We start from the raw sequence: 27,742 nt of genomic DNA, 5'->3' as shown, positions 1-27,742 counted from the left end.
ATATTGAATAAAAGGCCCACCTGCCATTTTCTCTCAACTGATAATATTGATGTCTATTTAATATCTCTAATTGGATCACTTTCTGTCTTTTCAAAGTTTGATCATTAGTGTTAGGCAGCTTGTGGCACCATCCTGGCAGACCATTTGAAATCAGACTCAGAGTGCCCCTCACTATGCTCTCCTCATAGCATGAGATTTAAATGATGAAACTGATGTTGATTAATAAAACATACCGACAAATTGACTCTGTCTGTAAGAGAGAAAATAAGAGTTGAAGAAGAAGTGAACTCGGTTTAATCACTTTCCCGTAGTTGGAGGGGAAGATCCGAGTTATGAGGCTGAACATGTCGGCTCTTGGTTAACAAGATGTACTGTGACCACAGGCGTGCAGAGAGAGATGTAGAGAAGAGTTGAATGGAGAAAAGGCCCAGGTCTCCACTAATCATTGCACGATGAGCCCTTAAGCCCAAAGTGGATGGTGGGTTAGAATGTTGCGTCCCTGAAAGACAGATCCAGCTCATTTTGACTTTAGGGCCAACAAGAAGCAGAGAGAGAGAGGGAGAGAGAGAAAGAGAGAGGGAGAGAGAGAGAGAGAAGCCAGGAGAAGATAAATTAAGCCAAAGCTGTGACATCATGCCGTAATATTTTACTTTGACTCCATTTTCATAACTACTGTTTTTAACTTTTCTCTCTCTTCTAAAAGTCAACAATATGTGCTTGATAAAATGCACCAAATCGAACAGGCTGTACATCGACTTGACAGACAAATTAGGCTGTTCAATGCTATCTGTGTGAAAACACCTGTAGCATATCTTGTCCATCAGGACACTATCTCACTGTGTTGTACTGCATGGACTTCTCTCCTGATGAGAAGCCTAAGCCTACAGGCAGACAGTACAGTGTTGGACAGTACTACCATTCATGCGTGATATCACTGTTTCTTAATCCCAAAAGCACACCACTATTTGACTGAACTACTTCTGCAAACTGTCATTCCACTTCTGGCTTTGAGAGACACGGTACGCTTCACTTAAATATTCTGTGAGTAGCCCTGACCATTTATATCATGCTGGAGACAAAGATAGAAACGTCCTTTCAGCCTGCTGTTTAGCTAGTTAGTGCTGAACTGATACCGTGTGTACACCAAGCTTTTAGTAGGAGACACACACACACACACACACACAAAGAAAATACCTTGACGCCATCACAACACTTCACATTAGGAGTGTGCCAAAATGTGTTTAAGTGGCAGATGCAGCTATAGCACTTCCAGGGAAAACACAGACTGCACATAATGCAACATCAACAGCAGCAGCAGCAGAGACCTAATGCCATGGATCTCATTAGTACACCTGAACCATGCCCTACGATTATATGCTAATTCAAGACGCACAACAAACAAACAAGTATAACTTAATGTTGTACACTGTATGCATTGAAAGTGAATGACTTTAATTGCATTTATTTGTGACTTTTATGTCCTGCACTGTATTAGACAATATGTGTGTGCGGTGAGGCACACAAAACAGAGACAGAAAGCAAGGAATGACTGGTTGGTCTATGTCCCTACTAGTTTGAGTCTTACTGGCCTGGAGGCTTCCTTCTCATCTTCCTCCTCCTCCTGCCCACCCCCCATAACCCCCCAAAGGTCCCCAAGTCTGCATTTATCTGTCCCCTCTGCCGCTGCCATGAGTGACAACCTGAGGGATGACACGTCACCGTGCTGAAAGGGCTCACCCAGTTTACCTCCTGTCAAGTGTCATCATCATCATATTCTCTTTGTACCCTTGCCCCCTCTAGTTAGGCTGGGCCACAGAGTTTTGATTCAAGCACACAGTGACATCCCATCTCCAAAAGGAGCCTATGGAGAAGAGAATATGCTGTGTTCATTTGTTCATTTGGTGGTTATGAGTTGGTTACAGTACCATGACAACAGTGTTAAAGAGTCAAGATGTATTTTGATCCATTGTACATGACTGCTAGATTATGTGGGTTACGCAGTTCAATGCCAGACTAAATAATGTAATGCTGTGGGCACTGTAGGAGGCTTCGAGGTCACAAACAGTGTTCCGCCCCCTAATACCCTACAGGTGGAGTTTCATAGATAGACTCCACCTTGGAGAAAGAGAAAGGGAGAAACAAAGAGCAGCAACTCGGTTCTAACTCATTACCCCGACTAACTCATCCCCGGTGCCCTGTTTATTTAGCTCATATCCAGAATCCAGAGAAATACAGTTCCACAGAGACCTCCCAAACATGTCACTTCAGTGGGATCAAGGTTGCTGAGTCATGAGGGAGCAGTGAATAGTAGCTGTGTCTCAGAGAAAAAGCTTACTTTCTTCACTCTCTGTTCTCTCAAATCTGTCCTCCTCATTCAGTTCTATATTCCCTGCTGGACCTGTAAATCTGAATTTCTCACTCCTCGACCGCCTAGCTGTGCACTGTAACAGAGGCTCTTTGCTCCATATGTCTGAGCAGATGAAGAAGCTGGCTGAGGAAAGTCGTTTTTCCTGTGGTCACACTCAGAGTCCAGGGAGGGAGTTATCTTGTTATGAGCCCTGTATCATGCGGAGCGCAGGACTGAGAGACGGAAGGGGAACGTCGCGCAGACACACAGGCTAGTCTGTGTCCAATGAAAGCATGTACTGTCTGTCTTTGAAGCATTGCAGGGGTTTTTCTTTCCAGGCAGGAGACAACAACATGGGCAGGCAAAAGGGCTTAAAGAAGTAGAGTTGATGGGAGATGGAATTGTAAACTAATCCCCTAAAGTCAGAGGTATAGCATCTCTTCCTGTGATCTCATAAGGAAAGGACTTTAATAGCATCAGTCCACTCTAACCTTCAGACAATACGAATGGTGTGAGGAGGAAAAGCTAATAAATAAGTATTTTTTACCCTGCCTTTTCCAAACTGTTGAAACCTCTCCTCTGCTCTGCTGTAGAACCAGACAAATCTCTGAGGTCAGTGTTCTGTCTTAGGTGGCCTGTGGTCGAGGTAAGGCCTGAGTCCTGCTCTGCAGCTGGACAGAAATGGGCACTCTGGGTGTAGGCCCTTTGCTGCCTGCCGACCCATTTTACTCTGCCGCTTTTGTAGAGCACTTAACCTGTCATGTTCAGTACAGAAGACAAACTCCCATTATCCTCCCCCTAGAAAAAACCTGTGAATCTACTAAGCATTTGACGTCAGGCGGCGTCTTTTGGACGTATTTATTTGGTATTTTCTTGGTGTAACCCAGACGGCCTTGATTTCAACGTCCACGGACGTAGATTTTTGGTCCGGTCAGAACCGGCCTACATTTGGCCCAAACATAGATGTTCAGATTTGGCCTGGACCGGCCTTGATTTAGCCCAAACATAGACGTCTATAATTGGTTCAGAGCTGAACCAATCATAGACATTTATGTTTCACAAGTTTGGACAGCACAGTACAGTAGAGCACAGTTCATTACAGTACACAGTATAGTAAAACAAGTAGAGTATAGTACAGTACAGTAGAGCACACTAGAGTACAGTAAAGTAAAGAAAAGCAAAGTATAGTGTACTGTATTGTACCCTACTTTACTCTAATGTACTCTACTGAACTAAACTGTACTGTACTCTACTGAATTAAACCAAACTGTACTCTACTGTATTCTACTCTAGACATCTATGAGTCGTTCAGATTTGGATCTGTCCCGCACTGATCAAATGTGTACTTGTTTTGGGACGGACAACATTAGAATAATACCCAGCATGCTTTGCAATTGTTTGTTTTACATATACATTTTGGTCATTCAGCAGACGCTCTTATCCAGAGTGACGTACAGTCAGTGCATTCAACTAAGGCAGATAAACAACAACATTTCACGTCATAGCAAGAGAAAATCTGTAATCTGTTACTCAGAACGTTATTGTAGTGAAAGTTGTCTGTTGGTTTATTCTGTATGTTGACTACTTTGAACATCATCAATGGCAGTTTTAAAGTGCATGTGATAGACGGTAGCATTAATAGAATAGAATCAATGACTGAAAATAAATATGTATTTTCAATGTCTGTAAATTATATATTTTCAACTTCCAGAAAATACGCATTTTATACCTTTCATTCAGGACCTAAAATGTACCTGACTCCAATGTCCGGAAAATACGTATTTTCAATGTCAGGAAAATGCATATTTTCAAGATCAGGAAAATACGTATTTTTAAGTCTTTATAAGACGTCTTTTCAACGTCCATATAAGACCTATTTTCGACATCCGGAAAATATGCAATCTAACCTTTCATTCAGCAACTGAAATTAATGTGTTGTCAGCTTCTGGAAAATACGTCTAAAAGTCGTATTTTCAATGTAATTTTGATTACTGGGAAGTTGTAACTGGAAATCTTTCATGTGATTTTTTATCTGCACTGACAACTATATATATATTTTTTAAGGCTTCAGTTTAGTTTTAAGTACAATGATCACATAGGCCTATTTCTGACCCATTCAATATTGTATTTTTTACCCAAACACACACACACACACACAGTATATGAACTGCATCATTGCCTTGTACCCTGTTTTAAGCGAACTAATCAGCACAGCTTTGTGTTTAGTCACAGTGAGCAGATGCACGTCGGTCCTCTGAATCAAATATTGATGAGAGTGCTTCGATGAAAATCTAAGTTGCATTAAAATTAGATATGTTTTCTCTTGACTCATTTTCATCCCGCATTGACATAACATATTAATTTATATATTTTTTCGTTCGTGAAGTTTGGAGAGCATGATCTATCTTTTGCATGCCATTACTGTAGCCTATTTGTGAATATCCCAGTTGATAATGGCGTTTTATTTTCCAGAATTTGGTTAAATATAAATCACTGAAATCTGAGTAACCCTCGATAATATAATATATGTTCGATATATTCCAAGGTTATTCGATATGTAGCCTATCCTACCTGTTCAGTGATTATCTGTTGTTTCCAATAATTGGACAAAATCACAATGGAAAAGGCTATCTGGCAAGTCTGGATACATTTAAAAGTATAAAAAAATAATAGAGGTATGTTTAATTTCTCAATACGATAAGTAGCCTACCATTACAGCTTTCGGTGTTGGTGTCGCATTGCCAGTTATTAGACAGTGTCCTGAGTAGGCTAAGTCAATTCAACATATTCCGACGTAAGTGAGTATATACATCACACATAGGCTAGTCCGAAGGTAAATGTGCATTTTCCCACTTAAAACAAATACACCTTTTCATTTAATGACAGCACCGCATTCTCTCATCAGCAACACCTCAAAGCCGAGGCAGCATACACTTCTCTCCGCTGCCGTTAAGGCAAGGGGAGACCTGTTACCTTAACCCAATTATGTGCACAACACAAACAGCAGGTTGTTGCTTGTGAATTAAACATAGCAGTATATCATATCGACGATGGTTTTCCATGCCTGTCAATGATTTTAACATTGACACATACACAAAACATTGGACAACAATAGACTGACAACCAGACTCACACAAAACACACATTCTCACCAGAAAACAACGTTTCTTCTTGCTCTTATTTTCTTCCGACTTTTGATTTTCTTTGCGTCAATACGCGCTGTTTTGGCCAAACTGATTTCTCCGGAAATTCTTATTTGTCCACTGGATTTTGAAGTGTTTTTTTTTTTTACTATGGTGAAATTATGAGAGGGAAAGCGTTGTCATCGTGGAAAGCCTGCCCTCTTCAAACGAACCTTCCCGCCCCCTCCTTCTACCCCACTCAGATTGGTGCTGGCTACCAGCCGATCTCCCCACCCCAGAGCTGTGTTTTAAACCCGTCGTCCCTCATCACGTACACCCGGTGACAGTGGACATCCGCTGAGGGCTCACCGGGTAGCCTACCGGTTACCGGTAAACACTCTCAGGTAGGCTGGTATGCCGCTCACGGCGGTTGCAGGCTCTGTTTTCTCTCACCTGCTTAGATGCGGACTGATGCTCGACCCGAAACTACAGTAGCAGGTGCGGATTTCCAAGAACACTGTTTTCTCATATTTTCAAGTACTGTTGCTACCATACATGTGCCCTAAATGAATATGGAAAACAGTCACAAAACAACCTTAAAATGTCTATTGACAAATCTGTTTCGGGGTAAGCAGCAAGGCTGCCACCAAACACTTCAGCCTATGCACAATTAGCCTGGGAACGAGGTTATAACTGACTATCATCATCAGTTTAGAAGCAGCCACCACACACTGGCTACAGTTGAAGTCGGAAGTTTACATACACCTTAGCCAAATACATTTAAACTCAGTTTTTCACAATTCCTGACATTTAATCCTAGTAAAAATTCCCTGTCTTAGGTCAGTTAGGATCACCACTTTATTTTAAGAATGTGAAATGTCAGAATAATAGTAGAGAGAATGATTTATTTCAGCTTTTATTTCTTTCATCACATTCCCAGTGGGTCAGAAGTTTACATACACTCAATTAGTATTTGGTATCGTCGCCTTTAAATTGTTTAACTTGGGTCAAACGTTTCGGGTAGCCTTCCACAAGCTTCCCACAATAAATTGGGTACATTTTGGCCCATTCCACCTGACAGAGCTGGTGTAACTGAGTCAGGTTTGTAGGCCTCCTTGCTCACACACGCTTTTTCAGTTCTGCACACACATTTTCTATAGGCTTGAGGTCAGGGCTTTGTGATGGCCACTCCAATACCTTCACTTTGTTGTCCTTAAGCCATTTTGCCACAACTTTGGAAGTATGCGTGGGGTCATTGTCCATTTGGATGACCCATTTGCGACCAAGCATTAACTTCCTGACTGATGTCTTGAGATGTTGCTTCAATATATCCACATCATTTTCCTTCCTCATGATGCCATCTATTCTGTGAAGTGCACCAGTCCCTCCTGCAACAAAGCGCCCCCACAGCATGATGCTGCCACCCCCGTGCTTCACGGTTGGGATGGTGTTCTTCAGCTTGCAAGTTCTACCCCTTTTCCTCCAAACATAACGATGGTCATTATGACCAAACAGTTCTATTTTTGTTTCATCAGAGGACATTTCTCCAAAAAGTACGATCTTTGTCCCCATGTGCAGTTGCAAACCGTAGTCTGGTTTTTTTATGGCGGTTTTGGAGCAGTGGCTTCTTCCTTGCTGAGCGGCCTTTCAGGTTATGTCGATATAGGACTTGTTTTACTGTGGATATAGATACTTTGGTACCTGTTTCCTCCAACATCTTCACAAGGTCCTTTGCTGTTGTTCTGGGATTGATTTGCACTTTTTGCACCAAAGTACGTTCATCTCTAGGAGACAGAACGCGTCTCCTTCCTGAGCGATATGACAGCTGCGTGGTCCAATGGTGTTTATACTTGCGTACTATTGTTTGTACAGATGAACGTGGTACCGTCAGGCTTTTGGAAATTGCTCCCAAGGATGAACCAGACTTGTGGAGGTCTACAAATTTTTTTTCTGAGGTCTTGGCTGATTTCTTTTGATTTTTCCATGATGTCAAGCAAAGAGGCACTGAGTTTGAAGGTAGGCCTTGAAATACATCTACAGGTACACCTCCAATTGACTCAAATGATGTCAATTAGCCTATCAGAAGCTTCTAAAGCCATGACATCATTTTCTGGAATTTTCCAAGCTGTTTAAAGGCACAGTCAACTTACCTCTATGTCCCAAAGTCACAATAACACACAACCCCCCTGTGTGTGTGTGTGTGTGTATGTGTGTGTGTGTGTGTGTGTTGATTTGAAACAGCTGTATGTCCCAAAGTCACAATAAAAAACAACCCTGTCAGTGTCGGAGAGGCTCTTCTCAGTTTTTGAACAGAAGTCCACTGACAAACTTGTTTTCCCACTGCACAATAATAAACGTATTTTACCTTCCCTGCATTCTAGAGAGGACTGAACTCACTACTATGGCTACAGTCTGAATCACTTGTCTTCAGCTTGTTTTCAAAACTCACCACACTCTAGTGGTTCAACCCATTATGTTGTTCTCTACAATTATACCAATGTACTAGCCTAGCTTCCCACTATTAATTGCTTCGGTAGTGGATGTGCAGTACCTATGTACAAGGATCATGATTTAGTGTGGAGTCGTGGACTGCATAGAGTATACAACTGTCAGCACATAATCATACATATTCATAATCATGCATACACATATTTGTGTATGCCCGTCCTACCATACACAAATAAAGCATATACGGTTGCCAGATATTTTCCTTACACATGCCTACAGGTTTCCTTCATGTTTTATTGATGTGTCATGTATGTGTGAACACAGCTGAAAAGACCACAGGAAATACAAAGGCCTCAGAACACATCAAAGTAATCATCCTCTCCCCCACTGGTTTAGAACAGGTGGAGGCTTATAAGACATCTAAGAACTCAACTTGTGCTTGCAGAGAGTGGAGTGAGGCAGCAAGCAGTTCACTGTATTGTGAGGGTTACAGCAGGGAGGCTTATAGTCTTCTGAGAATATTCCATGAGTAATTACTTAGTTAAAATGGCAGTTACACACACTTGAAGAGTAATTTTGTGAATCTGGGTTAAATGAGGGTAACTGAGTTGAACTTTCTAGCTAATTAGCCAAACACTTTTATTGTAGCACTATTGTGTTGATATTTCTGCACGCATCCAGTCTGTTTATTTAGACCAGTCATAATTTTACTACAAACCATTGAACCCCATCAACTGCTTCTGAAATGTACTGTACCTGGCATTACATCTAGTTCAGCAGTCTGATTGTGCTGAAGTTCACCCAAGATGTGCTGTTTCTCTCTCATATTATTGATCAAACATTATTTTTTAAGATCATTGCCAGTGCAAATCAAAGAGATTGTCACTGGAATGAGAGAGATGCAGGCTTCCAAAAATAAAAGTTATTCCTCTTGACATTGATTTGAAAGGCTTAATCATGTGTTTGGTCTTGTTTCTCAGCATAATCAAAAGACAGTTGAAAATCTATCTAGGACAGCAGATAGCATTCACTTCCAATAGGTAGTTATGGCAGACAGAGCCTTCCACTCAAAGCCGTGTGGCAAATAGGTGATGGTGTACTTCAAGCCGTGCAGCCGAGGTGACATGAGAGTGAGATGTGAGGATGACTGGGTCATTTTCTGAAGTGAGTCGACTCACTGACTCGATCCAAACCTCTAATCTTCAAGACCACATTTCTGTCTCAAAGGTCAGAGGAGCTTTTCCTCCTGTGTTTGTCTATGGGCTCTCTGGGATGCTGTTCATGCTGCACACCTCTGGGCAGGGATCAGAGCTGACCACACGTCCACGGCTAGAGCCAGGTGGCAAGAGGAAGGATGGCTGTTAACAGACAGGCAGACAGTGTTTGATTCTGACCGCTTTTAAATCCACAGGGAACTCCATCGCAGTATGCTGGAGCATAAATCATTGGCCTTTATAAGAGACTGGTTCCAAAACAAAGTGCTGATTGGCTTGTATAGACACGACAACACACCCCCTCATTACATTATACATTGTTGTTTCTCCCTCAAAGTCCAGCCTTATTTTACTTCCTGAAAAGGAGTTGATGCAAAGTATTGATTTATGCATTTTGCGCACAGTGATGTAAGGGGATATGTCAGCCATAGTCTCTGTGGTAGAGCGAGAGAAGTACAGTACATGGTGGTTGCTTTGCAATGAACAGGAAAGACACACTGTTCATGCTTCAGAATTTATTCCGCAGAGGTGCTTACCATATAGTAAGCCACAAAATTAACATCTCCATCATTAAGACATATTCTGAGTGTATTTTCTGAGATGTAATTAAACTAACATGCCATGATGAGTTGCCAACCAGTGTCTTTGGGTCAAAGCTTGTGTCACTAACGATATTCAGTTTGCAGATGGATGTGATCTATTGTACACAGTGCCAGGGGAATAAGAATGTTAGTTACAACCTTTTTTGTTTATAGAGCATGTCACAGACCTCTAGTGAATTAGCTAAGCCTTTTATAGCTTAGAAACAAAACTAACTGCATTTGTACTGTAATCATTGGTTTTTCAATTCGATTTGAGGGCAGTCTTTCCCCACTTAGCCAAATGCTGTCAATTTAATTGTATGTTGAGGTCAAGTTTAACTTGACCTTGATCATGCTATTGTAAGAATTGCACTCCACTTGAAATCTCTATTGTAATACTTTAGAGTGTATAACCCTGTCATGGGACTGACATAACAGATGTCATGAAGAGTCATAACAGCTGATGTTAAATTATGACAAATGACATAGAATTGTAATTTCACAATCTCATGCCATTGCCATACAGTATTGAGATGACATCAGTTGTTATGATTCCTAATATGACATCTGTTACGTCAGTCCTATGGTAGGGTTATGTACGTAGGTATTATGACAGCGGGTTCAAATGAAGTGTTACTTTATTTTCCTCTAGTTCCTTCACTCTTAGAAAATAAAAGGTGCTATCTAGAACCTAAAAGGATTATTCGGCTGTCCCCATAGGATAACCCTTTGAAGAACCCTTTTGGGTTCCATATAAAACTCATTTCCACAGAGGGTTCTACATGGAACCCAAAAGGGTTATACCTGGAACCAAAAAGGGTTCTCTTATGGGGACAGCCAAAGAACCCGTTGGAACCCTTTTTTCTAAGAGTGTTGCTGGAATGATGTCACAAGTTGATACATAGCAAGTATGTCCCTTCATTATATGATTGTTTATTTCACATGAAAGTGCAGTGCTTGCTTACTGTATTTTATTTAATTTTCAGATTTTTCAGATTTCTTCTATCACTAGTGATACCATTATTTGCAACAATCATTACTTTTGAATGTTTGAGGAATTGCATTACAATACATTGTACATGTCTTCTTTCCTCAAAAGCACCCCTTTTTAACAGATAAAAGTGATGCATAGCACATAGCTTATTTTAATCTCCACTACATTTAAAACATAATTTATTGGACAATCCCAGCTGCCCGCTCTGCCCATATTTCTTTGTGTTTTCCCCACCTTATTCAATATTTATTGCATACATATTGTCTGCCCCTTTGTTGCAGATTCAGTTCATGCGTTTCATGATTTATGGGTAAATTCATATTGCCTGCAGTTCACAGCAGAAAGCTTACAGCAAGATAGTAGTGAAGGAAATAAAGTAAAACTCTCTAAAGGTTTTCATAACGTAGACTATCACTGACTGAGACACTGGTGTGATGTCATTGTGTGGCGTTTGGACTGATGAATAGCTTAATCTTCTGTTAACATTGTGATTTCTGAATCTAGCCTGTAGATTTGTCTCTGTTTAAACGAGCCTATCCCTCACTTGCCTTCCTCGGGTGTACAAATGGATATTGATATTTTTTTTGACTTGTTTCCCCCCTCCTTTCCAGATGACTAAATGAAATACATTTTAGGCACCAATTTGACATCTGGTTGAAATTGAGTTGGTACATTTTTACGCCTTATTTAATGGACTTAAATGGCCTGAGTTGACAAAGATTGATGAGGCTTATAAAGTAAGAATCTGTACAAACTGAATTCTAGCAGGGACATATAGGCTAGCACAGGACTAATAGTAAGTGTATGCATAGTACATTGGGGCCAACAGTGAGTGTCTGCATATACATTACATGAGAGCCTTCTCTGTGCATTAGACTGCTGTCCTTTGAAATGGAGCTGCCCAACAGCGGCGTGTGCAGTAGCACCGTTGGGGGTGCTGGTGGGGGTGAGGCATTGTGCTATGACTTTTCCTTCTGCATCCAGCCCTTCCCACCACATCAGGCCATCTTGGCCAGCTTGGCCAGACAAACCCAGAGAGTGGGAAGGATTCAGTCTCATCTCTTTTGCCACACTCAATCTCCTCTGAACATTTGCTGTAGTCAGTGCAGCTGTACAGTATTTTTGGCTGCTTTGACAGCTCATATCAACCTGCGAGTTACAGCGAGACTGGCGCGGTCTTATCTTGGCAGTAATCAGCCTAATAAGGTTTGTATGTAGCCTCCTCCTCCTCAGACTGGAACCCAGGCAGATCTTCTTGGTGGCAGGCAGGAAGAGGCTGACAGGGAGGGACAGCATCAGGACCCCCAAGTCATCATTAAGAGGGAAGCACACATGCCTGGATACACTCATCACATTCATGTCAGCTCTGGAATCTCCTGTATTGATATGAAACCACAGGACCAATACAGCCTCTGTCAGCAGTCACCTGAACAGGTTTTGGGTGGGTGGGGGATGAATTGTAGCAGTGAGCAGTAAAGGAGGATAGTTATTGGTTTAGAGCTACACCTAGGAGCACTCATAATATTTTCTCTCTCTCTCTCTCTCTCTCTCTCTCTCTCTCTCTCTCTCTCTCTCTCTCTCTCTCTCTCTCTCTCTCTCTCTCTCTCTCTCTCTCTCTCACACACACACAGTAAACCACCTCAAGGTGCATGTTCGGCATGGCATGTACAGCCACGTTGATGCACATTCGCACAAGAAAGCACAAAGGGAAAGACATGCACTTCCTCATCAAGAATTTTCAGCCGTTCGCATGCAAGCCTGTGCCAAAAACCATAACATGCTTTGTGGAGCAGAGCTAGACATTTTCTGGGAAGATTTTGAAGTGCGTGTGTGTGTGCATCAACAGCATAGGGGAGAATGTAATGAGCAGGTTCAGCAGACTGGTACAGGTGCTTTACCCTGGCATTGGCCAGCCACAATGACAAATGGGCCTGGACTCCTCATTCGATCTAAGTGAGCAGGACTGTGAGATGCTGGGAATGTGGTATAAATCAGCCCCATGAGCCCAGTGTGACTCCCTTTGCCTCAGTTAGTGTGCCACAGAAAAAGGTTTAATCATTTAGCTAGGATGCTATTGTATTCTAGCAAAAATAGGTCTTTGGCACAGCGAAATAGTAAATATATAAAGGGGTTCATAAACTTCTTCCCAGCTTTCAGATGAAAGGAGGCTTATGCAAATCATTTCATACCGCAGTCCTTCAAGATAGCTGGGTTCTGGCTTTTCTCCTGTTGGGTTTGCTGCTGGCTTGTTGTTCCGCATTCACTGCACAACAAAGACATCTGCACACAGACACACACTGTCAAGACACACACACACACACACACACACACGCACATATAGACACACACTCTATAGACACGCACAGAACCAGAATATATGCATGTACATGCATGCTCTAACACATACTGTAATCATGGAGAGTTATAATAGTCCCATAAGCATTGATGAAGCGTTGGTAAAGACAAGGGGGTCCTAGTAAGCTTTTAGTCTGAATATGTTTTCATGTTTGGCAGTTTACCAAAATAAACGCTTCTCTGAAAAAGTGGAAAAGTCCACAAAGCACAGGCAAATATCCTATTATTTTTAGGACTTCATGGGATTTTAGTTAGTTATGCAGTTTCTCCCTCTCCCCCTAATCATAATGTTGGGGATTAGCCTTGGCCTCATTCTTCCTTCTCACATTACTTTACCACTCCTCTTCTACTTCTTCATATTCTCCCTCCTCCACCTCTTCCTCTTCCTCTTCTCGGCCATTACTACAGTATCATTATCTCCAATCGTCTTGCTGGAGCTCAACCCACATGATCATTTAATCATGCGTGCCAATGCAGCCTGAATACTAAGATGAGATGGGAAGCACTGCAGAGGAGCCAGGAAGCTTTAGTGTGTGTGTGTTTATGTGTGTGTGTTACTCCTGACAATTGACAGAGCTTTTCATTTATCGTTCAGCTCAAATTCCCTAATTTGCCAAGTAATGCAATCAAAATGACCAAATAAGTATCGATCTTTGGAGTCAATTATCCTCCCTGATATAAAGACAATGTTCTATGCTGTGAGATTAAGTAAATCACCTGTAAATAGTGCCCACTCACAGAAACTTTTATTCCCCTGGATGGATTTGTTTTCTGATTCATTCACTTCAAAACCTGGGATTCCTCAAAGAGAAATCTCCTGGCTCAGGGATGTATCTTGAAGTTTTGCAGTTCTGTACACAGGTAGATTTAGTGAAGCGGCTGTTGGAGTTTGAGTAGGAGGAAATACAGGATGTGAGCTCCACAGCCAGGTCATACTCAACTCAAACATTCCCTCTGATCTCAGGTCCCACAACGCCTTAGACAGCCTTCATACTGACTCTGAGGGGAGGAGAGCGAGCTCTTTATACTACAGTACATTACCATGCTTGTTTGTCACCTCCTAGTAAACCATTCTCATTGTAGACAGGAAAATATATTCAAATTGCACTTCATGCTTAGGAGGCACTTGGTCGAAGTGAAACTTTCAGAGTGTTCTGTTTTTCTGTTCTGTTTTTCTCTTTGTGAGAGACTTATTGAAGATGACAGTTTTATCACTGGAAGCCCTGGGCAGAGTTGCTTACAACATTTCTCACAAAGACCCTGACATAATGTTAAATCAGGGGCATTAGTCATAAACATAAGGGAAAAGCCTATGCTCACCATGCCTGACCCCTTGCAAATGGCTGACCCCAAATGGAGGAGACTGTTAGTGTTTCTGGAGGAGGTGTGAACCTGGAAAACCTCCCTGAGATCATAGACGAATAGAATAATAGTGAATGCTTTCCCATGATGCAACAGCAGCGGCAGTAGCAGCAGCAGTGGCATCGATGGCAGAAATCCTGTGAGGCATGGGTCAGCTGGGGTCAGGAACTGAGAAGATAAAGAATATGAACATGTCTGCATCATTCATGTCTTTCTCTGTGTTGCATTTTTAGCTGTGCAAATGATACTAATTCATTTTTCTCGCCAATTTCGTGATATCCGATTGGTAGTTACAGTCTTGTCCTATCGCTGCAACTCCCCTACGGACTCGGGAGAGGCGAAGGTCGAGCCATGCGTCCTCCGAAACACGACCCTGCCAAGCCGCACTGCTACTTGACACACTGCTCGCTTAACCCGCAAGCCAGCCGCACCAATGTGTCGGAGGAAACACCGTCCAGCTGGTGACCGAAGTCAGCTTGCAGGCATCCGGCCCACCACAAGGAGTCGCTAGAGCGCGATGGGACAAGGAAATCCTGGCCGGCAAAACCCTCCCCTAACCTGGACGACACCGGGCCAATTGTTTGCCGCCTCATGGTTCTTCCGGTCACGGCCGGCTGTGACACAGCCTGGGATCGAACCCGGGTCTGTAGTGATGCCTCAAGCACTGCGATGTAGTGCATTAGACTGCTGTGCCACTTGGGAGGCAGACAATTGAAACTAACTTCATTCATGATCAATTATCCTTTTTATTTATTGTCAGAGTTCACCCCTGAAGCAGCCTTTTATTGTGGGCTGTCTGACAAAGGGATGCTGAGGGGTATTAGAAATAAACATTAAACATGTCCATAAACATTGCATTCGGAAAGTATTCAGACCCCTTGACGTTTTCCACATTTTGTTACGTTATTTATTTTTCTCATCAATCTACACACAATACCCCATAATGATGAAGCGAAAACAGGGATTTATACATTTTTGCAAATGTATAAGAAAACAACAACAGAAATACCTTATTTACATAAGTATTCAGACCCTTTGCTATGATACTTGAAATTGAGCTCAGGTGCATCCTGGTTCCATTGATCATCCTTGAGATGTTTCTACAACTTGATTGGAGACCACCTGTGGTAAATTCAATTGATTGGACATTATTTGGAAAGGCACACACCTGTCTATATAAGGTCCCACAGTTGACAGTGCATATCAGAGCAAAAACCAAGCCATGAGGTCGAAGGAATTGTACGTAGAGCTCAGAGACAGGATTGTGTTAAGGCACAGATCTGGGGAAGGGTACCAAAACATTTCTGCAGCATTGAAGAACACAGTGGCCTCCATCATTCTTAAATGGTTTGGAACCACCAAGACTCTTCCTAGAGCTGGACGCCCGGCCAAACTGAGCAATCCGGGGAGAAGGGCCTTGGTCAGGGAGGTGACCAAGAACCCGATAGTCACTCTGACAGAGCTCCAGAGTTCCTCTGTGGAGATCGGAGAACCTTCCAGAAGGACAACCATCTCTGCAGCACTCCACCAATCAGGCCTTTATGGTAGAGTGGCCAGACGGAAGCCACTCCTCAGTAAAAAGCACATGACAGCCCACTTGGAGTTAGCTAAAAGGCACCTAAAGACTCTGACCATGAGAAACAAGATTCTCTGGTCTGATGAAACCTAGATTGAACTCTTTGGCCTGAATGCCAAGCGTCACGTCTGGAGGAAACCTGGCACCATCACTACGGTGAAGCATGGTGGTGGCAGCATCATGCTGTGGGGAAGGCTTTCAGCGGCAGGGACTGGGAGACTAGTCAGGATCGAAGGAAATATTAATTGAGCAAAGTACAGACAGATCCTTGATGAAAACCTGCTCCAGAGCACTCAGGACCTCAGACTGGGGTGAAGGTTCACCTTCCAACAGGGCAACGTCCCTAAGCACACAGCCAAGACATTGCAGGAGTGGCTTCGGGACAAGTCTCTGTATGTCCTTGAGTGGCAAAGCCAGAGCCTGGACTTGAACCCGATCAAACATTTCTGGAGAGACATTAAAATAGCTGTGCAGCGACGCTCCCCATCCAACCTGACAGAGCTTGAGAGGATCTACAGAGAAGAATGGGAGAAACTCCCCAAATACAGGTGTGCCAAGCTTGTAGCGTCATACAGTGGCTTGCGAAAGTATTCACCCCTCTTGGCATTTTTCCTATTTTGTTGCCTTACAACCTGGAATTAAAATTGATTTTTGGGGGGTTTGTATAATTTGATTTACACAACATGCCTACCACTTTGAAGATGCAAAATATTTTTTGGGGTGAAACAAACAACAAATAAGACAAAAAAACAGAAAACTTGAGCATGCATAACTATTCATCCCACAAAGTCAATACTTTGTAGAGCCACCTTTTGCAGCAATTACAGCTGCAGTCTCTTGGGGTATGTCTCTATAAGCTTGGCACATCTAGCCACTGGGATTTTTGCCCATTCTGCAAGGCAAAACTGCTCCAGCTCCTTCAAGTTGGATGGGTTCCGCTGGTGTACAGCAATCTTTAAGTCATACCACAGATTCTCAATTGGATTTAGGTCTGGGCTTTGACTAGGGCATTCCAAGACATTTAAATGTTTCCCCTTAAACCACTCGAGTGTTGCTTTAGCAGTATGCTTAGGGTCATTGTCCTGCTGGAAGGTGAACCTCCGTCCCAGTCTCAAATCTCTGGAAGACTGAAACAGGTTTCCCTCAAGAATTTCCCTGTATTTAGCGCCATCCATTATTCCTTCAATTCTGACCAGTTTCTCAGTCCCTGCCGATGAAAAACATCCCCACAGCATGATGCTGCCACCACCATGCTTCACTGTGGGGATGGTTTTCTCGGGGTGATGAGAGGTGATGGGTTTGTGCCAGACATAGCGTTTTCCTTGATGGCCAAAAAGCTCAATTTTAGTCTCATCTGACCAGAGTACCTTCTTCCATATGTTTGGGGCTTTTGGCGAACACCAAACGTGTTTGCTTATTATTTTTTTATTTAAGCCACTCTTCCGTAAAGCCCAGCTCTGTGGAGTGTACGGCTTAAAGTGGTCCTATGGACAGATACTCCAAGCTCCGCTGTGGAGCTTTGCAGCTCCTTCAGGGTTTTCTTTGGTCTCTTTGTTGCCTCTCTGATTAATGCCCCCTTGCCTGGTCCGTGAGTGTTGGTGGGCGGCCCTCTCTTGGCAGGTTTGTTGTGGTGCCATATTCTTTCCATTTTTTAATAATGGATTTAATGGTGCTCTGTGGGATGTTCAAAGTTTCAGATATTTTTTTATAACCCAACTCTGATCTGTTCTTCTCCACAACTTTGTCCCTGACCTGTTTGGAGAGCTCCTTGGTCTTCATGGGGCCGCTTGCTTGGTGGTGCCCCTTGCTTAGTGGTGTTGCAGACTCTGGGGCCTTTCACAACAGGTGTATATATACTGAGATCATGTGACACTTTGATTGCACACAGGTGGACTTTATTTAACTAATTATGTGACTTCTGAAGGTAATTGGTTGCACCAGATGTTATTTAGGAGCTTCATAGCAAAGGGGGTGAATACATATGCAAGCACCACTTTTCATTATTTATTTTTTAGAATTTTTTGAAATAAGTTATCTTTTTCATTTCACTTCACCAATTTGGACTATTTTGTGTATGTCCATTACATGAAATCCAAATAAAAATCAATTTAAATTACAGGTTGTACTGCAATAATATAGGAAAAACGCCAATGGGGATGACTACTTTTACAAGGCACTCTACCCAATAAGACTTGAGGCTGTAATCGCTTTCAAAGGTGCTTCAACAAAGTACTGAGTAAAGGATCTGAATGCTTATGTAAATGTGATATTTCAGTTTTTTTATTTTTTATAAATTTGCTAAGATTTATGGGGTATTGTGTGTAGACAATTTAATCAATTTTAGAACAAGGCTGTAACGTAACAAAATGTGGAAAAAGTCAAGGGGTCTGAATACTTTCCAAACGCACTGTGTATTAACTTTGTTTTCTGCTTCCTTGACAACCTTGTAGAGGTAACCTACTTTTGTTTTTCTTTCCATAAGATAAGAATATTGCTTCAGGGTTGCTTACAAAGCTATAGGCTACATAAGACTGCATCACCATACTATTTCCAGAACCTGTTTCCATTGGCTTTACTCTAACTATTTCCAGAATCCATGTTTAAATATAACAAGATGATGCAGACTTTTTTAATGCATGTACATCAAACTTGTAATTAAATCCCAAACATTATTCGCTTGCAGTTAAATGTCATTATGTCTTTGCACTACATCCCTTGAAATAAAAACACTAGACTACATTTCTAGTTGATTTTCTTTCTCCTTAATAATCAGTATGTCCATACCTAATATCGGACTGTATAATTTGGGTGTTTAGTCCACTTCCTGAATATGCAGCATGGTTCCATGCCTGGACATATTCTGCATCAGTCTTTCTATGTTGTTATTGTTCTGGTGTGCATACTGTAGAAAAACCCCTACAGGCACAGTATGAGTCTGTTTCATCACACAATAAAAAAAATAAAAGAAAGGCTCTCCCTCTGTTGGTCAAGAAACCCTGTGAAAATAATCACTGGCCGGGATTAGAGTCCATTCAGCTCTCTCTCACTCTCCTCTCACTTAAGGATTTCTCTCTCTCTCTCTGCAGTTATTTGCGACCACATGGCTGTGGTGGAGAGGAAATAACCTCTAATCAGAGGCCAGCACAATGGGATTGTCCTGCAGTTCTCCAGCTTTATCCACTGAGATAGCGGTGGGCGCACGAGGTTCCAAGCACGAGGGCAGGGGGCACGGGACGGGCCGCAGAGCAGCGCACAGCAGACGGACCTAGCCCATGGGGAAGGGAGAAGGAGAAAGGGGGAGAGGGGTAGAACCCCATCCCATTGGGTAGCACAGAGAAACACTTTAAGGGGCATTGCACTAATAATGGCGCTGACTAGGGAAACGTTCCCGCTGTTCTGTGTGCCTGTCTGCACGTCCAAACTAAAACAATGTAGCCTAGCTGTGAGGGCGGAGGACAGAGGGTTGAGACACCCTCCAGAGGACCGTGGTGGAATTGCAGGCAGCAGGCAGTCAGAAAAACATGAGGGCTGGATGGTTATTTTTCCAGGGCTTTTTTGCCACGGGAGTATCCAGCAGGCGGTGCTGCTGAGGCAGATTTAATCAATGTACTGCTCAGCTAAGCAGCAGCAGTAGGACTCCGGAGGATGGAGGAATGAGGAACTGGAGATGCACCCACATCAGGATAATCATCATAACTCGTGATGCAGACAAGGGAGTGATGGCTGCTGAGAAAAGAGGCCGTCATAGAGGCTACAGGGGAGACGGATACTTTAGGAATTGGGGGGGAGGGGGGAGAGTGTTTTTTAATGCTCTAGGGGAGAGCCATACGTTATCATCACAGCAGACAGAGAGGAAACAACAATTTGTTCGTTTCATACAAATAATACATATCTAGTGTGTAAAATGTTGTTAATTACAAACTTTTTTTGTGCTTAAATAGAAATGACATACAATTCTGGTTTTCTCAAATTCTCAATGAGGGGGCATTAATGAAATGACAACTGGCAATAGTGATGATAATCCATTACCAAACCTCAGAGCATGAGATCCACCCCAAGATAATCAGCCAGATAGTGCTTGGCTGAGTGCTGCTGTGGGCGATACACTGAAGTGCCGTTCATTCTTCACGCTTACAGACTCTTCCTAATAAAGTAGGCATAGTGAAAAATGGAGGTGGTGGACTTATAGCAGCTTAGATGAGAAGTATTTTTCTCCCCCAGCTCTGGCTTCATTAGCCCACTGATATACTCTATCTACCAGCTGGCCATTTTTTAGCCGTGCCTTGTGGCGTATTGGAAGTAAGCAAAGTTATTGGGGCATTGTGGATGTGTCTGTAAATAAAACTGTGGTGCAGTAGGAGGGGGCCAAACTGTGGTGGAACTCAGGAATCCCAGTAGCTCAGAGGTTGGCACAGGGAGGGGAGGGGGGTAGGCAGGGGGACAGGAATGGAGGGGAGGGGGGTAGGCAAGGGGACAGGAGTGGAGCGGGAGCAGCAGATGGGTTTGGGCGTCCCATTAGCAGTGTCCCGTCAGTCAGAGCCAGCTGCAACTCTGTGTGACCCTGAGAGGGAACTGTCCAGTGCTATATCTCACAATCTGACTGTGACATATTAGATGAAATATTACAAATTAAAAGTAAAGCGCTTGATGAGTCATACCACCGAATATGTCATTGAATGTGGCTAGCGTTTCTGTATGGTTCTGGCATTATTTGAGGGCTTTGTTGGCCTACTTAGTGTATAACACATTAGGAACATGACTTAGACTGACCAGGTGAATCCAGGTGAAAGCTATGATCCCTTATTGATGTCACTTGTTAAATCCACTTCAATCAGTGTAGATGAAGGGGAGGAGACAGGCTAAAGAGGGAATTTTAAGCCTTGAGAAAATTGAGACATGGATTGTGTATGTGTGCCATTCAGAGGGTGAATGGCCAAAACAAAATATTTAAGTGCCTTTGAACTGGGTATGGTACTAGGTGCCAGGCATACCGGTTTGAGCGTGTCAAGAACTGCAACGCTGCTGGGTTTTTGACGCGCAACAGTTTCCTGTGTGTATCAAGAATGGTCCACCACCCAAACTTGACATAACTGTGGGACGCATTGAAGTCAATATGGGCCAGCATCCCTGTGGAACGCTTTCGACACCTTGTAGAGTCCATGCCCCAACGAATTAAGGCTGTTCTGAGGGCAAAAGGGGGTGCAACTCAATATTAGGAAGGTGCTCCTAATGCATTCTACACTCAGTGTATATCAGCTGCATAGTCTAAAGCAGCAGCAGGGCTGTCAAACCAAACTCCCGGAGGGACTCAAACCTGCTGATGTTCATTCTGGCCTTTGAATCAGAGTGATTTAGACTTTGAAATCCTGACTTAAGTGTAACACTAATCAATTAAGTGCCAATTTGAAACAAAAACATCACAATGCTGTGTATTAATTTTTCAGAACTACAGTACTTGTTTATGAAGGATCATACAATCTATGTCACAGTCTTATGCATAATGACCCTTTATATGCTGTGTTCGGGACTGTATGCTACATACTATAGTCATCATGGACTATATACAGTGTAGTGATTGTGTTTATGCTATAGAAGTGTAGACATCTTAGTGTGTGTGGGCCCAGCTGGGGCCCAGGAGGCAGTGATACCCAAGCCAGACCCCAGTGTGTGTGGGCCCAGCTGGGGCCCAGGAGGCAGTGCTACCCCAGCCAGACCCCAGTGTGTGTGGGCCCAGCTGGGGCCCAGGAGGCAGTGCTACCCCAGCCAGACCCAGACGGCTCTGTTGCTTTAATAACTGGAAGTGGTAATGATGGGATTTCCTTGCCCAGACAAGCAGGCTGCTCCTATCACTCAATCTGACCCGCCATTTTAAAGCAGAGCATGGCTGTGTCACGATTCCCACACACCATCACACACCCATCATGTGTCCCCTCTTTTTCAACCCAATCCTTTCTTCTTAACTAGTTTTCTCCTTTTTTTTTTTAAAATAGCTCTTTGTTCTCTGCCCACGTCTATTTTTAGCCCCGCGTTCACGGGAGGAGTCAGAGAGATGACGAGGCTTGGGAGATTTGCTCATCTCCATGGCAACTGTATTATAAGCCTTAACTGTCTAATATGGTCCCCTTATCTGCTTTATATGCCTTCTTGGTCCATTCTAATTGTTACTTAGGTGGAGATCAGTATTTTGCCACACCGTTTCATTTTACGATGCTGTCCCCTGCATCTCTCTCCATGCTGTGTCCCCCCCTCACCTCCCCCTTCCCCCCAGAATGGGATTGAGCTGTCTTTTCCTCTCTGAGCCAATGAACGTGCTGTTGTAGAGGAAATCTGCACTATCCCACGCCTCACTCAAGAGAGCCGATTGGATGCCATGCATTTTGCGACCACTGTGAGGCCTTCTTTTGTGAAACGGAAAATCTCTGTGTGTGCTTCGTGCAGGGGTTTCCCCGGTTTTAGAATGCATCCATGTCTCCTGACGCCTCCTCCCTCAGCAGAAACATGTCACTGTGCATCCAGTGCCTCTCTTTCACCTGCATCCGCGTGGATTGGATCAAATGCGCTGTGCAGTGCACCACCATGTCTCTGCTTGGATACCATATCTACGAGAGGAGGTAATGCCACTTCCTCCTCAGGATATTTGTTTAGTCAGGAGCATTCTCTTCAGCGTGCACATCACTCTGCTGCTGGTGCTCAGGCCATTAGTCATCCACTGGTCCTTGTGTTGTCTGCCATCTACTGAGTGTGCGTGAGTGTGTGCACGTGTATACGCGTGTGTGGGTGTGAGTGAGTGCCTGTATGTGTACCTGCTAGCGGGGATCCTGGCAGTCACATGTTGTGGCCACTGACTGGCAGTACAAACATGGTATAACTAGAGGCTTCAGTGTAGCATTAGAAACACAACAACACATCCACACTGATGCATACAGAATCACAGGAGCTAGTACTGTACAGACACATTAGAAGGGGAGGTTCAGAGGAGGCGTTCAAATGAAAGGCTAGCAAGCAAGACATAAATAACTCTGGACCATTGAGGCTTATACTGCATGTGTAGACACATACACACCCACACACCCGCAGAGCCTGCATACCACTGAGTCCTGTGGTAAAATGAGTGAATGTGCAGGCTTTTAAAAGCCAGTGAGATAATTAATTAAGGTAATTATCAGTTGCATCCTGTTCCAGTCTTCCCATGTGATGGTGAGATGCTGCTGACGGAGCTCACTACTCCTGGGGTACTAAACGCTCTCCCCCTGCTCTCCCTGTGGTCCTCCAGGATGCCGCCAGGTGGCCCTGTCACTGGCCTTCCGTTCTCCATGGCGACGGCCAGCCCCCACCACGTCACCTGCCAATGAGGGAGCAGGTGGACCCAGCATGGCCAGCTGTGTGGGTAACTAACAGCTTCACCTGCCACACCTGTCACGCTTTCAGAACTATTACAGACACACATACATGCATGCATGCACACACACGTAATCGTGCACAAAAATACGCAAATGTCCAGAAATCTTCATTTAAAACTGAGGTTGCTAGGGTTCACATAACTAGCCTCTGGTTGAACCAGATTGAAACAAGCACTGTTCTCCATAAGAATCTCTCAGAGCATATCTGGGGGCATTGGCTGGCCTAGCTGAGTCCAGTTGGATTTCACAGCTAATTGAGTTTTTGAGACTACTTGCAGTCTATGTACTAACTGCAACATATTTTATAATATACAGAAAATGACCTATGTAGAATCTGTACCTAAGGTACCTATTTGTATTTGACTGATTTACTGTTAATTATACAGTAGTATACACTACAGCACATTACTTGATGTGGGGAGACTACAGTATGTGTGTTCAATCCATTGTGTAAAGATTGTGTTGGCATTCAGTGTTTGCCTACCTTTCAATAGAAAATACTCACAATGCAATAAAAGCAAAGTGACTGCAGTCTGTCGTCCAGAGAAAGAGAGAGAAAGAGAGAGTGATTATGCACCTGAATATTTACAGAGTGCTTCTCATGCGGCTGACATTATGGGCTTTGGTGAGGAGGTATGACCCCAAACTGGAGTGAGTGACAGTCAGGCAATCTGTAACAGTGTCTGAGGTCACAGCCGCCCAACCTGAAATACGGGCCAATCAATATTGGCAATGAGAAGCGATGTGACGAGTGGTCTATCAATACCTCTGGGCAGAGGGAGGTAGATTCATAAATCAATCCTGTCCTTCAGGTCCTGCTTTTCCCGCAGCACTTAGAACGGCAAGACAAGGCAGATACTGTATGTTAGCAGCTTGGGGACAAATTAGTTTTGTAAAAATTATGCATCCTGGCTCCGGGGGAAAACATGTTTTTTTTAAGACATTGTGAACAAAGTCAGTAGACCAAGAAAATCATTACTGCTGAACCTGCATGAAACTAACTTCTATTAGGCAGCACTTTATAAACCATTGACGCACCAGACAGAGAGGCATATAGACTGCTTTTGAACAGGGAAATGACATTGATGGAGTATGGAATGATACTAAACTACTGGACCAATGAACAGCACTTCATGTACTGCTATGTGACAAAATTGATCAATTCCGTGTGCCGTGAAATGTACCATTCTTTCTTTATTCCCCTCTCTTGGCTTTTATTACATGATAAATGTGGAGACAGACAGTTGTGCGTCACTTCTGTGCTGGCAGTTTGTGTGGAATGATTTAGTGGGTTCTGATGCCCTCTACCTGAAGAGAAAACAGAACCAATGTGAGGCTGTGTCCCTCCTCTCTCCCACTCTGTAAACATCCCAATGGGCCATCTCTCACATCTCTCAGATGTCCCAGGATACTTTTCAGTCTCACAGTCTCCACTCAAGTTGCCCCGCCAAGGGCAAGTATGTAGAGGACAAATAGAAACGGCAATGAATTTTAGCTAATTTTTACAGAATAAAAGCGCGTAAAAACACAAATGCAGGCATAAACAAGACTTGTAAACGACATTGGATTAAGCATTATTTTAATTTCATACAACATGAAGTTAGACTAGTTACACTATGGATTCGGCTATTTCAGCCACACCTTTTGCTGACAGGTGTATGAAATCGAGCACACAGCCATGCAATCTCCATAGACAAACATTGGCAGTAGAATGGCCTTACTGAAGAGCTCAGAGACTTTCAATGTGGCACTGTCATAGGATGCCATCTTTCCAACAAGTCAGTTCATCAAATTTCTGCCCTGCTAGAGCTGCCCCGGTCAACTGTAAGTGCTGTTATTGTGAAATGGAAACATCTAGGAGCAACAACGGCTCAGCTGTGAAGTGGCAGGCCACACAAGCTCACAGAATGGGACAGCCGAGTGCTGAAGCGCGTAGTGCGTAAAAAATCTGTCCTCGGTTGCAACACTCACTACCGAGTTCCAAACTGCCTTTGGAAGCAACGTCAGCACAAGAACTGCTCATGGCCGAGCAGCTGCACACAAGCCTAAGATTACCATGCGCAATGCCAAGCGTCGGCTGGAGTCGTGTTAACCTCGCCGTCATTGGACTCTGGAGCAGTCCGATGGACGAATCTGGGTTTGGCGGATGCCAGGAGAACACTACCATAGTAACCAACTATAAAGTTTGGTGGAGGAGGAATAATGTTCTGGGGCAGTTTTTTATGGTTCGGGCAAGGCTCAGTTTCAGGGAAGGGAAATCTTAACGCTACAGCATACAATGACATTCTAGACGATTCTGTGCATCCAACTTTGTGGCAACAGTTTGGGAAAAGCCCTTTCCTGTTTCAGCATGACAATACCTCCGTGCACAAAGCGAGGTCCATACAGAAATGGTTTGTCGAGATTGGTGTGGAAGAACTTGACTGGCCTGCACAGAGCCCTGACCTCAACGCCATCGAACACCTTTGGGATGAATTGGAACGCCGACTGCGAGCCCAACATCAGTGCCCGACCTCACTAATGCTCTTGTGGCTGAATGGAAGACAGTCCCCGCAGCAATGTTCCAACATCTAATGGAAAGCCTTCCCAGAAGAGTGGAGGCTGTTATAGCAGCAAAGGGGGGACCAACTCGATATTAATGCCCATGATTTTGGAATGAGATGTTCGACGAGCAGATGTCCACATATTTTTGGTCATGTAGTGTATCATCTGCTCTGACGTCTTTGAAAAAATATGAACTGCTTGTGCTTTAATAGGATATACTCACTGCACAAAAAAATCACATTTGCCGTATGTCATATGAATATTGTAATAAATCCGTCAGGGGAAATCACAGAAATCCACACGTTGACACATCACACGTGTGACAAGTCTTCCCAGGATGTTGTGTTGCTTCTCTCACCCCAGAAGGACGGAGATCTGTGCAAGGGCACACGGCTCTGACCCCTGGTCCCTGAGGTAACCTCTGTTGGGAAATCAATAGAGCGCGTGTGCAGAGGGCTCCCTCAGGACTGTCCTCATCTGCACAAATCAGCACTGTTTTGGCACCACCGTTCTTTTCAAACTCAGTCAGATGAGATCAGAAGGCACAAATGTGCCACATTTTAAGGAGCCACATCGCAGATCTTCACACACAAATAACCAAGAGGGACCCAGGGGAGTGGTGTGATGGGCTTATGTCACATTCTGTCAAAAATAAGAAAATAAGAACTCGGTGGAAAAAAACTTAGGCCAGGAACTTTTTTTTATTTTTATTGAACAAATGCTAAAAACAACAGTTTAGTTTTATGATGATAAAATGTCCTGTTAATGATTGTGATGGTGATGATGGGAAATTGAGGAGATTGTGTCCTGGGAGTAAGGGTAAGGGTAGGAGTGGGATGTGAAATGACATGGGACTATCGGCAGCCTGAACAACAGACTTGTGGGAAATTCATAATAGTCCTGCTGTGGATGAGTAAGATCTCTCACCCCCTTAGAGCTTACAGGAACTAAGCCTAAGGTCCTTTATGTCTCTCTCTGTCTGTATGTCTCTGTCCTTCTATTTTTGTCTCTCTCTCTCTCTCTCTCTCTCTCTCTCTCTCTCTCTCTCTCTCTCTCTCTCTCTCTGTGTATTGTGTCTCTCTGTTTAATTTTCTGTCTGTCTCTGTTTCTGTCTGTCTTTCTCTCTGTCTCTCGTCTGTGTGACTCTGCTTGTACATACTGTATTAATTCCCTTTCATTTTGTTTTCACGACCCTTGAGTAGGCTCTCATCTCCACTCTGCTTTATATACTGTATGAGTAGCTCCCCCTTGGTCTTACATGCATGCAGAATACTGAGCTGTGCACATTTAGGTTGATAGATTAGTTTACATTTGGTTTGCGCCACAAGAGAAGGGGTTTCCAGCATTGAGGAGTGCTGCATGCATTCTGTTTTGGTTTGTTCTGTGTAAGCATTCTGGTTTGGTTTGTTCTGTGTAAGCATTCTGGTTTGGTTTGTTCTGTGTAAAATAATGCCTTGCTAACAGGAAGAGGAAGGTCCAAACCCTGACACGGCAGGACCTGCCCATGGGTTCAGAACCCACGTCTCTGAAAATGTGAGATAATATATATATATATATATATATATATATATATATGGGAGTTTATATACCAAGTAAAGCAGACATAAGCCCTAGGGAAAGTGCTGCTACTAAATTAATGGCCACTGAAGGCTGCATTACGGAAGAATGAATAATCAGGCTTCAAGAGCGCCTAATTCAACTGACCATCTCTGAGAGGAATCTCTGCGTGTGTGTGTGGTGGTGGTGGGGGGTGTATATTTATCTGTGAGTATGCAAGTATGTATATTCCCAGCTAGCAC

The 27,742-nt window shown here is 43.4% G+C and overlaps 1 protein-coding gene across 1 annotated transcript in view; it reads right to left on the bottom strand.

Annotated features, from left to right (window-relative positions):
• LOC121580224 (gamma-aminobutyric acid receptor subunit alpha-3-like) overlaps positions 1-5,603 on the bottom strand; it is a 138,143-nt gene extending 132,540 nt beyond the window's left edge. Inside the window, exon 1 of the mRNA XM_045224586.1 lies at positions 5,500-5,603. The gene's annotated coding sequence lies outside the window, so the exon portion shown is untranslated. The remainder of the gene's footprint in view (positions 1-5,499) is intronic.
• Positions 5,604-27,742: the final 22,139 nt, after the last annotated feature.

Source organism: Coregonus clupeaformis, chromosome 13 (genome assembly GCF_020615455.1).
Source record: "Coregonus clupeaformis isolate EN_2021a chromosome 13, ASM2061545v1, whole genome shotgun sequence".
NCBI classification, from domain to species: domain Eukaryota; kingdom Metazoa; phylum Chordata; class Actinopteri; order Salmoniformes; family Salmonidae; genus Coregonus; species Coregonus clupeaformis.
This window is presented reverse-complemented; position numbering and strand designations above follow the sequence as displayed.